Consider the following 10,829-nt stretch of genomic DNA (forward strand, 5'->3'; position numbering starts at 1 on the left):
CGCCGCCTTGTTGTCTGCACACTTCTTGTGAAATTTGAATTTTTTCTCTGCCGAACTGTTGGCGTCGTCGCCTTGTCTATATTCCCGTTTTTTCGTAACGGTTTTTACTTTCGTCTGTCCTTTTTTCTAAGTTTACAAAAACATTTTCCACAATTTTTGCCACCGTTTGAACAGTTTTTTTAGCGGTTTTTGTTTTAAGAAACGTTTATTTCGATTTTAACGATTTGGTGATCAATCGGTTTTTCCCCGGCACTAATTCAACGTAGTGGTCTTTTTATTCCACTATCTGACACCATTTGTAGTGTGTCTTTCTTTTTACCACACTATTTTCCGTTCTAAAATAAAACGACACTGTTTCAAAATAACTTATTCAAAATAACAATTCTTCTTTATTTTAATTTTAAATAACCAGTAAGTTGATTGCGTATACTTTTAGACAAATGAACTGTTTCGTAGGAGAGTATGCGGTCAACTGTGTTTCGCTTTAGTTCTTCGTTTTCGTTTTTTGTTCTTTCAGTGTTGTCATGTTATAGTCGTGTCATTGTCACAGTGTTGTATTTTTAAGGTCCGTAAGTATGTCCGCGTCGAATCAGTGGTGCATTTCCCACATACATATATTTCATTTTGCATATTTTAAAAAACGCGCGTAACAAATGTAAACGTAATTCAATTTAAATGTCAACGTCATTCATTTAAAAAAAAAATTGTGGTAATCTGTTTTCATGTAAATTTTATTAAGTCTACATAAATAAAAATGAATCGTCAAAATGTATGTACGCTCATAACTCAATAACGCCTAGACCAATTTGGCCAATTCTTTTTCTTAAATGTTCGTTGAAAAACAGCCCTTTTCTTTTCCCCATACAAACGTTACAATAAAAATGAATGTTTGTTTGTTAATAACACTAAGAGAACGGTTGAACCAATCTTGAAATTGAAAGGTTGTTTATTGTGGATCGGGAAAGGTTTAGAAACAGAATACCTTATACTTTTAATAAGGAGAAGTCGGAAAATTGGACAATTCCAAAAAGTAACATTTTCCATACACATTTTTTTTTCAATTTTTGTTTGTTTTGTTTTTCAATTTTTGATTTGTAAATTATTTGATATGTTCAATTGCGGTCGCTTGCTTTTTTATTCCGGCTATTCAAAGGAAAAATTATTTAAAATTATTCAGTGAAAACTTTATGTGTGTTTCACACAACGTGATCAATTGCATATTGAAATTTGTTACGAAGCCACGAAGAGGTCGCGCTAATATTGGTCGGCGTTCTTTTTGGCAACAACGTATGGCAGCCCAAGAAAAGGCAAGAAGTACTCCCAAAATGCGATGACATACGTGCGGATTTATGGATCGCAGTCAATCAGCTAGCTGGTGCTGTTAGATGCTGAATGTATTCTGTTGAGTAGCAAAAAAGAGGTTTTCCGCACGCACACATTCTTCTTTCGATGCGGATGGGGTTTACACCAGATCAAATTGATGAAATCATTTCAGCGGAATTTCCTGATCCAGAGATAGATCCAGAATTATGCGAAGTGGTGAAAACCAATATGGTTCATGGACCTTGCGAACCTTACAATCCCACTTTGGTTTGCATGCTTGACAATAAACGCACGAAACACTACTCATGTGCTTTTCTTTCGGAAACGGAAATAGGAAATGATGGATATTCACTGTATTGGCGTCGCTCGCCAGACTACAATCGCAGAACATTTAGCTTTTAGAGGCGTGAATATCGACGTTAACAACACATCGAAGTTGACAACACATGGATCGTACCATATTCACCACTTTTGTCTAATTCACATTCAAAACTAATGTTGAATATTGCAGATTGGTGAAATCAATCAAATGCAAGTACGTCACCAAAGAAAGCCACATAGCGGTTATTAGCCTTGAACGATATGAGATCAGAAGTATCAAATGGGTCGATATGTAAACTGCAATAAAGCGCTTTGTAGGATATTTACTTTTGCAATTCTTGAAAGTTTTCCGACTGTTGTGCGTCTCGCGGTTCAACTTCATTTAAGTCATTGCGTATTGTGAATGGTACAGTGTGTGCAACTTTTTGAGAAGCATGCCAGAAGTTGCATTTACTGGAACATGATAATCACTGGAAACAGACGAAGGACAATGCGATAGTTACTTCGCATCCCACTGAAGTTCGCATACTTTTCGCGAAGATCAATTCGACATATCAGCCTTCGAATTCGTGTTAATTATGGGATACGAAAAAATGGCATTGCCGATGACATTTTACATTGTATTCGCTAAGAATTGGCAAATTTCGGTTAATACTTCCAGTGGTTTGATGCCAATTTCACCCCGCTTTTGTCAATTCACTTCAACGGAATATGAACTCATCACGAATATTTATCCAAACATTGGCCAAATTATCGTAACTTCAATTGCTGGAGAGCACGCGCAATTTTAGCTGCCAAAAATACCGATGTTAATGACTTAAACTGGAAGATTCAAAGTCAAATTCTGGGAGGTTTGCGCTCATATAAATCGATCGATCGTCTTGACAAGGAAGACGAAACCGTAAATTATCCAGTGGAATTTCCAAATTCTTTGGAGAGGCTTGGTACGTCCCACCATAATTTGCGTCTCAAAGTTGGATCTGTCATTATTCTGTTTCACAATCTTCATGCGCCGAAACTGTGTAATGGAACCCGACTAATTATGATGCAATTATCGAATACAAGGGACAGCCATTTCAGTTCAAACGTATTCAATTTCCAGGGAAAATTGCCTTTGCGTTAACAATCAACAGGACACAAGGAAATCGGGAAATGCTATGTTTTTCACACGGCCAGATATATGTGGCGTGTTGATGAGTTGGAAACCCATCTTCTCTGTATCTTTACGCACCAGAACAGAAATCAAAAAATTATGTTTATTAAGCTGCGCTACATTAAAAAAATGTAGAAAAATCGAAAATAAATAATTTTCGACACAATATAATTTCAACTTTTTTTCATTTCAAAACACATAATTTCACGCAGGACAACGGCTGCGGGGTCAGCTAGTTTTTTATAAAATGGACAACATAATTCTAAAGTTTTAGAAAATGGCGGTTAGTAATTTTACTGCAGAAGACACAGCTCGACTGATAGCGACGCAAACGACGAATTTAAGAGCTTAAATAGATCAGCTAAATAACCAATAAAAAATATAGCAATTGCTACGCAGGTGACTGAATATGAAACACAGACAATTAACGACTCAATTATATGCAATGAAAATTTAGAAATTGTAAAATCTTCAGCGGAATTCTCGGGAAGGTCATACGTCAGCTGGAGAGAGAGCTGCAAAAAATTCAATGAGTCTGTATATAAGTAGAAGGGAGTAGGAGATATTTTGGAGCCCTAACAATATTGAGAAACAAGATTGTGGGCAATGCTAACGAAATTTGGACAAACCATGGCACAGTTTAAAATTTAGAGTCCATGTTTTCGAAATCAGATTTTGCGTTTGCTGATAGAAGGCCAATACATGTAATTGACTAAGAAAGGAGCATACTTAAACAAGGATCACAATCGTTAATAGACTACTACAATGATGTCAATAAGAAATTGACATCTATATCTATCTATCTATATAAATAAAAATGAATTGTTGTTCGTTAGTCTGATTAAAACTCGAGAACGGCTGTGCCGATTGAGCTGACTTTGGTTTTAAAATATTTGTCGTAGTCCAGGGTAGGTCTAAATGGTGAGCAAATAAGGAAAAATTACGAGTAAGATTTCGGTAATATGAAAACTGGAAGACTTGAGTTAAGACATTTGACTGTTGTGTTATATTATAAAAATAAAACACATTTTGAAAATAACATTTAATATCAACTTAGCTCATAATATTGTTAATTTCATTTCAGAATTATTATAAATATAATTAATGGTTGACAAGTCTTAAATTTAATAAACTTATACAAGCATAAATCAAAATATCATTTCTCATTTTAAATTCATTATTTTAATTGGTATATAAAAGTTATGCCACAATAATTATATAGTAGTCCAAAAATATAAATTCTTATTTTTCCCAGAAATACATTTTTTAAAAAAGGATATTTATCCTTTGTTATTATCTTATTTTTTCCAAAAATACATTTGTAAACAAAAGGATATCTATCCTTTTTTTATGTTCCACACAAAAGATTTAAGGGGTTCAAGTGCTCAACACGTGCCCTACATCAGCTACCTACCCGACGGCATTTCGCAAATGATAAAATAAATTTTTCAAGAGCTCAAAGCATAGGCTACATCATCTCGAACCTATCTACCCTACGCTTTTGCGCAAATCATGATATCATGATAGCAAATGCCCACATACAGATTTGGCAATGGTAATAACAGTTAGTATTCTATAAATTCTATCCTGTCGAGATGCCCTGTAATAAGTGTATCCGAACGTTACATTGGTTTGTACATACATTTAGAGACTTTTTGTTAAAAAAAAGAAACATTTAATTGGAGAAATAGGAAAGTAATAAGTAAGTAATAAGTGTATCCGAAAGTTCCATTGTTTTGCACATACATTTAGAGACTTTTTGCTGCGCTCCTACTTTAACATCCTTGGTTTTGTCATCCCATGTAAAAAAAAAGAAACATTTAATTGGAGAAATAAGAAAGTAATAAGTGTATCCGAACGTTCCATTGTTTTGTCATCTCATGTAAAAAGCACGTGTATCCGAACGTTACATTGTTTTGTCCATAAATTTATAGACTTTTTGCTGCGCTCCTACTTTAACATCCTTGGTTTTGCTAAAAGTGATTTTCTTCTCGCTGCTTACAATGCCGAGGAAAAGAAAACGACCTGACATAGGTCGTCGAAGTCGTGTAAATGTGCAACGAGCTACTTTACGCTCCAACCGCACTAATGACCAGCGAGATGCTGATAATGATAACAGTCGTACAAGTATGGGAGAATTACGTTCAAGAGTAAATAACTATCAAGTGGATAGGAGGAGAATGGAACAAGTTCGTGCACATCGATCACAACAGCAGCGAGGACGGAATAACGAATTTAATCGATTTCGCAGACGCAATGCTCCTGTAAACCTCGAATGAGGAGCAGTTTCCTCCGATCCGGAATTTGATTATAGTGCCGACAAATCTGCGACGATTGGAGAAATGTCAATCATTTGTCAACATTGTGAAGCATTAAAGTACAGTAGTGAACCTGCGGGATTATGTTGTGCTGGTGGCAATATACAATTGCCTCAATTGGTTCCACTACCTGAACCGTTACACTTAAATGGGATGGAAAGTGAGTCTAAACACTTCTTGGCTAACATCCAAAAATATAATAATTGCTTCCAAAAGACATCGTTTGGTGCAACGCATATAGTACAAGACGGGTTCATGACTACTTTCAAGGTAGTATACCATAATTGTTTTAGGGAAATTCTAATTTGTATTTGTATCACAATTAATTTAACCAGTTCTTAAACAATTACAGATACAAGGACAAATTCATCACCTACTGGGGGCAATGCTGCCAGTGCCAGATGCAGATCATAAATTTTTGCAAATTTATTTTATGGCAATCAAGATGTGGAAGTTGATACACGTTGTGGTCGTAATCCAATCGTCAAGCGAATCATTGTCCAACATCTGCAAACATTTCTTCACGAGAATAATGAATTAGTGAAGATGTTCAAAATGGCACTGGATCGGATGCCATCATACAGCCATAATATTGTAATAAGAGCCGACAAAACACCTGCTGGAGAGCATGCAAGGAGGTTTAATTCACCGACAATAGATGAAGTGGCTATTGTCGTTGTTGGAGAGAATTTGCAATCAAGAGATATTGTACTTCATCGCCGGAACAATGAATTGAAACGTGTATATGAAACGCATAGAGCTTATGATGCTTTACAATACCCATTAATTTTCTGGCAGGGAGAAGATGGGTACCATTTTAATATCAAAATGGTTAATCCAACAACAGGTAATTAGATTATACAAAATAAAATATTTTATATGTTCAATATATAAATGTATTTTTTATCATATGTACTTCCAGGTGCTGATACACACAAAAAAGTCAGTGCCATGAATTATTATGCATACAGACTCATGATCCGTGAAGGTGAAGTAAATCACATTTTGATGTGTCAACGGCTCTTTCATCAGTATGCAGTGGACATGTACGTCAAAATTGAGACTGAAAGATTGACATACATCCGTCTTAATCAACAGCAGCTTCGATCTGAAGAGTACATTCATCTTCGCGATGCAATCAATGCTGACGGCAATGTAAATAATGTAGGAAGAATGACAATTTTACCGGCCACTTACATCGGAAGCCCGCGCCACATGCACGAGTACGCTCAAGATGCGATGTCTTATGTTCGAAAGTATGGCCGTCCAGACCAATTTATTACATTTACCTGTAACCCACAATGGATTGAAATAAAACAAGAACTGCTACACAACCAAACACCACTTGATAGGCATGACATCACAGCCAGAGTTTACAAGCAAAAATTAAAATCTTTAATGAATTTCATTACAAAGCATCGTGAGTATGACCAAGTACGTTGCTGGATGTACTCTGTTGAGTGGCAAAAGCGTGGTTTGCCACATGCTCATATATTAGTCTGGTTGGTTGACAAAATAAGGCCAGAAGAAATTGATTCCATTATTTCAGCCGAAATTCCTGATGAAACGGTTGACCCAAAATTGCATACGATAGTAACTAAACAATGATACATGGACCTTGCGGAGTTTTCAACAACAGCTCACCCTGTATGATCGACGGCAAGGGATCCAAACGTTACCCGAGAAACTTTCTTGCTGAAACCATCTTGGGAATCGATGGTGACCCATTGCATCGTCGGCGGTCAGTTGAGGACGGTGGACGATCTGTAGATGTCAAGATAAAACGACAAGATTTTCATGTAGACAATCGTTGGATTGTGCCGTTCTCGCCCATATTGTCCAAAACTTTTGAAGCTCATATCAAAGTGGAATTTTGTAACTCTGTGAAATCCATAAAGTACATATGTAAATATGTTAACAAAGGTAGCGACATGGCCATGTTCGCAGTAACAAACACAAATGATGAAGTGTCAGATGGGTCGCTATGTAAGCAGCAATGAGGCTATTTGGCGCATATTTTCGTTTGCAATTCATGAAAGACATCCCACTGTATTGCATTTGGCAGTTCATTTAGAAAATGGACAACGAGTGTATTTCAACCCAAACAACAGCTGTGGATAGAGCGACACGTCCACCTGTGACCCCATTGACAGGTTTCTTCTCAATTTGTGCAACTGATCAATTCGCTCGCACTTTGCTGTATGCTGATATGCTGCGCTAGTATACATGGAACGCATCATCAAAGTCTTTTCAGCGTCGTAAATAAAGAACACCACTTGAAGGATATGAAAATGTATTTGCCACAGATGCTATAGACGGTATATATACAGTACATCCTAATAACGATGAATGTTATTACCTTAGATTGTTATTGGTGAATGTTCCTGGTCCGACATATTTTCAACAATTGCGAACAGTTGATGGACATCTGTGTGCGACTTACCGTGAGGCGTGTCAATTATTACGGTTGCTTGAAAACGATTCGCATTGGGATGATACGCTCAAGGATTCCGTGATATCTTCATCGCCGCATCAAATTCGCACACTGTTTGCGATTATAATATCAACATGTTTCCCCTCAAATCCGATTGATTTGGGGATGACATGTCTGAGGATGTGTTGCATCGCGTGCGTTGTGAATCTTTGAATCCTACATTGGAAATTACGGCAGAGATTTACAATGACACATTGATCATAATAGAAGATATGTGTTTGTTGATGGCAAATAAAGTATTGTCGTGTTTGGGCTTGACAGCACCCAATCGTGCTATGCAAGATGCATTAAACCATGAGTTGCAAAGAGAACTCCAGTACGATACTCAAGCTATGACCGAAGTAGTTCGCACAACTGTTCCGCAATTGAACGAAGAACAAAGGATTGCGTACGATCGTTTAACACAAGCTGTAAACAGTGGGTCTGGGGGGATTTACTTTCTTGATTCTCCTGGGGGTACTGGGAAAACGTTCCCAATTTCATTGCTATTAACAAAGATCCGATCGCAAAATGAGGTAGCCCTAGCGTTGGCTTGATCTGGAATAGCAGCAACTTTATTAGAAGGCGGACGAACTGCACATTCAGCCTTAAAATTACCATTAAACATGCATATCAACGAAACGCCAGTTTACAACATTGCCAAAAATAGCGCTATGGCGAAGACTCTCCAAGTATGCAAATTGATAATTTGGGACGAATGCACAATGGCCCACAAGAGGTCGCTGGAGGCACTAGATAGGACGTTAAAAGATTTACGTGATAACCAAAACATTTTTGGTGGAGCTATGATACTGTTGTCAGGTGATTTTCGTCAGACTCTTCCAGTAATTCCTCGATAGACTGTTGCTGACGAAATAAACGCATGACTAAAATCATCAAATTTGTGGTGGCACGTAAAGACACTACAATTAACTACTAACATGCGAGTGTTTTTGTAACAAGATCAAACTGCGACTGTGTTTTCGAAGCAGTTGCTGGATATTGGAAATGGTAAGGTCGCAGTTGATAGCTCGACCGGATTAATGACTTTTCCCACAGATTTCTGTCACTTCAAAGAATCGAAAAAGGAGCTTATTCAGCGTGTTTTTCCGGACATTAAACAACAATATAATAACCACGATTGGCTAAGTGAACGAGCAATATTGGCAGCATAAAACAAAGATGTCGATGATCTCAATGCTACCATTCAGAATTTCCTTCCAGGAGAGTTGTTTACGTACAAAACAGTTGACACGGCCACAAATCAGGATGACGTAGTCAACTATCCTACAGAATTTTTAAATTCATTGGACTTGCCTGGACTACCACCATATAATTTGAAATTTAAAGTAGGGCCAGTTGTCATCATGCTGCGTAATATTAATCAACCTCGACTTTGCAATGGAACGAGATTGGTTGTGAAGAAACTCATGAATAACATCATCGAAGCTAAAATAATCAAAGGAAAATACAAAGGAGAGGATGTCTTAATCCCACGAATACCTATGATTCCAACGGATTTGCCATTTTATTTTAAGAGGTTGCAATTTCCCGTGCGTCTGGCGTTTGCGATGACCATAAATAAATCGCAAGGCCAATCGTTGCAAGTTTGCGGAATAAACTTAGAGTTTCCCTGTTTCGCACATGGACAATTATACGTTGCGTGTTCGCGTGTCGGAAAACCAACATCCTTATTAATTTACGCACCGCAAAAAAAAACTAAAAATATTGTCTACCAGAAAGCACTATATTAATTAACTGTATATGATCATAACTGTGTTGTATTTAATTTAAGCAAAGATTTGTTTATCATATTCACAGTCCAGAAACGAGCACATCCAAGAAAATTTTAAATTTTTGTATATGAAGTGTATAAATATAAATAAATGACTTAATATGTACATATATAATATGTGCATTTGGATCCTTAATGTCAACGTGTATTAGTAACTCTTTATTTCCATCAACTTGGGAACTACTTGGCTCGCCAGGACATGATAATATGGTGGAAGTACTAGGCGACTCGGACAAATCTGATTCGATCATAACATTATCAATGTTGAGCTGCTGGCTGTCTTCAATAACATCAATATCTACCAGAACATTCTTGATGTTGGGCTTTTGGCTGTCTTCAATAACTTATATGTCCTGTATGTCTTCGGCCGATTCACAGAGTGTCTCCTCAGCTGATGAAGATGGCATTGTAGAAACGTGTTTTGGTTTAGATAGCAGCTTTTGCTTTAATATATTTTTTTGTACATTTGCCCTGTTCACGCGTATTATTCGTTCCACATTCTTACCACACTTGGTACAAAATCGTTCACATCTTAATAATAATTTAATACAATCTGAACAGTTATTATTTTTTTTCTGCCGTTCCATCCACTTTTTACAAAACGAACAATGCATTTTAAGGAGTTGAGGGATATATAGCTTCACTATAACTATATTATAGTTGTTTGAATTCTTTATTTTCTCGATGACAGATGTAGTTCTTCTTCTTTTCCTAACCATGGCCATCGTCAAAAAAAAAAACGACAGATGTAGTTTGATAGTTATAGTGTAAATAATTGTCAGTACTCACTCAAAAAAAAATTGTCTATGGTAAAATGTCACTTGAAATGTTAACGTCTCTTTGCTGTGCATCTATACTATAATTCTTTAATATTCCTAAAAATCTAAAAGCAGCAAATTTCAGTAAAATTAAAAAAGTATTGTGTCGTGTGTTTGTGACTTACTAAATATGCCTCCAATAATTAGGCGGTACGAAGTTCGCCGGGTCAGCTAGTTGTTAATAAATAAAACAATAATGACGCACGGAACAAATTCCGATATAACTAAGCAATTACATATTAAAAATCGGGAAACCGCAATTAGAACCTTCATAACTGGTTTGAGCTACCCTTTAAAAGAAATACTTTTAACCTTAACGCCGACTGAGTTGCCTAATGCCCTTGGCAAAGTGCAAGAACTTCAATTAAACCAGATGAGGTCACAATTCACGTTGCAATTCTCAAAAAAAAGATCAAGCAATTGATTCTCGAAAACAACAATTTAATATAAACTTTCAAAATAATTTGAGGTAACCGCAAAAGATAACTAATACAAACCAAAAATATCCCTCTCGACCAATCAAATCAAATAATCAATTATCCTAGGCCTATACAAACAAACCAAGTACAGGCTAGGAGTAACAGATATAATTGGGAAACCAATTATCAACAAAGAAATATACCAAAGA

Source organism: Bactrocera neohumeralis, unplaced genomic scaffold (assembly GCF_024586455.1).
Source record: "Bactrocera neohumeralis isolate Rockhampton unplaced genomic scaffold, APGP_CSIRO_Bneo_wtdbg2-racon-allhic-juicebox.fasta_v2 ctg3666, whole genome shotgun sequence".
NCBI classification, from domain to species: Eukaryota; Metazoa; Arthropoda; class Insecta; order Diptera; family Tephritidae; genus Bactrocera; species Bactrocera neohumeralis.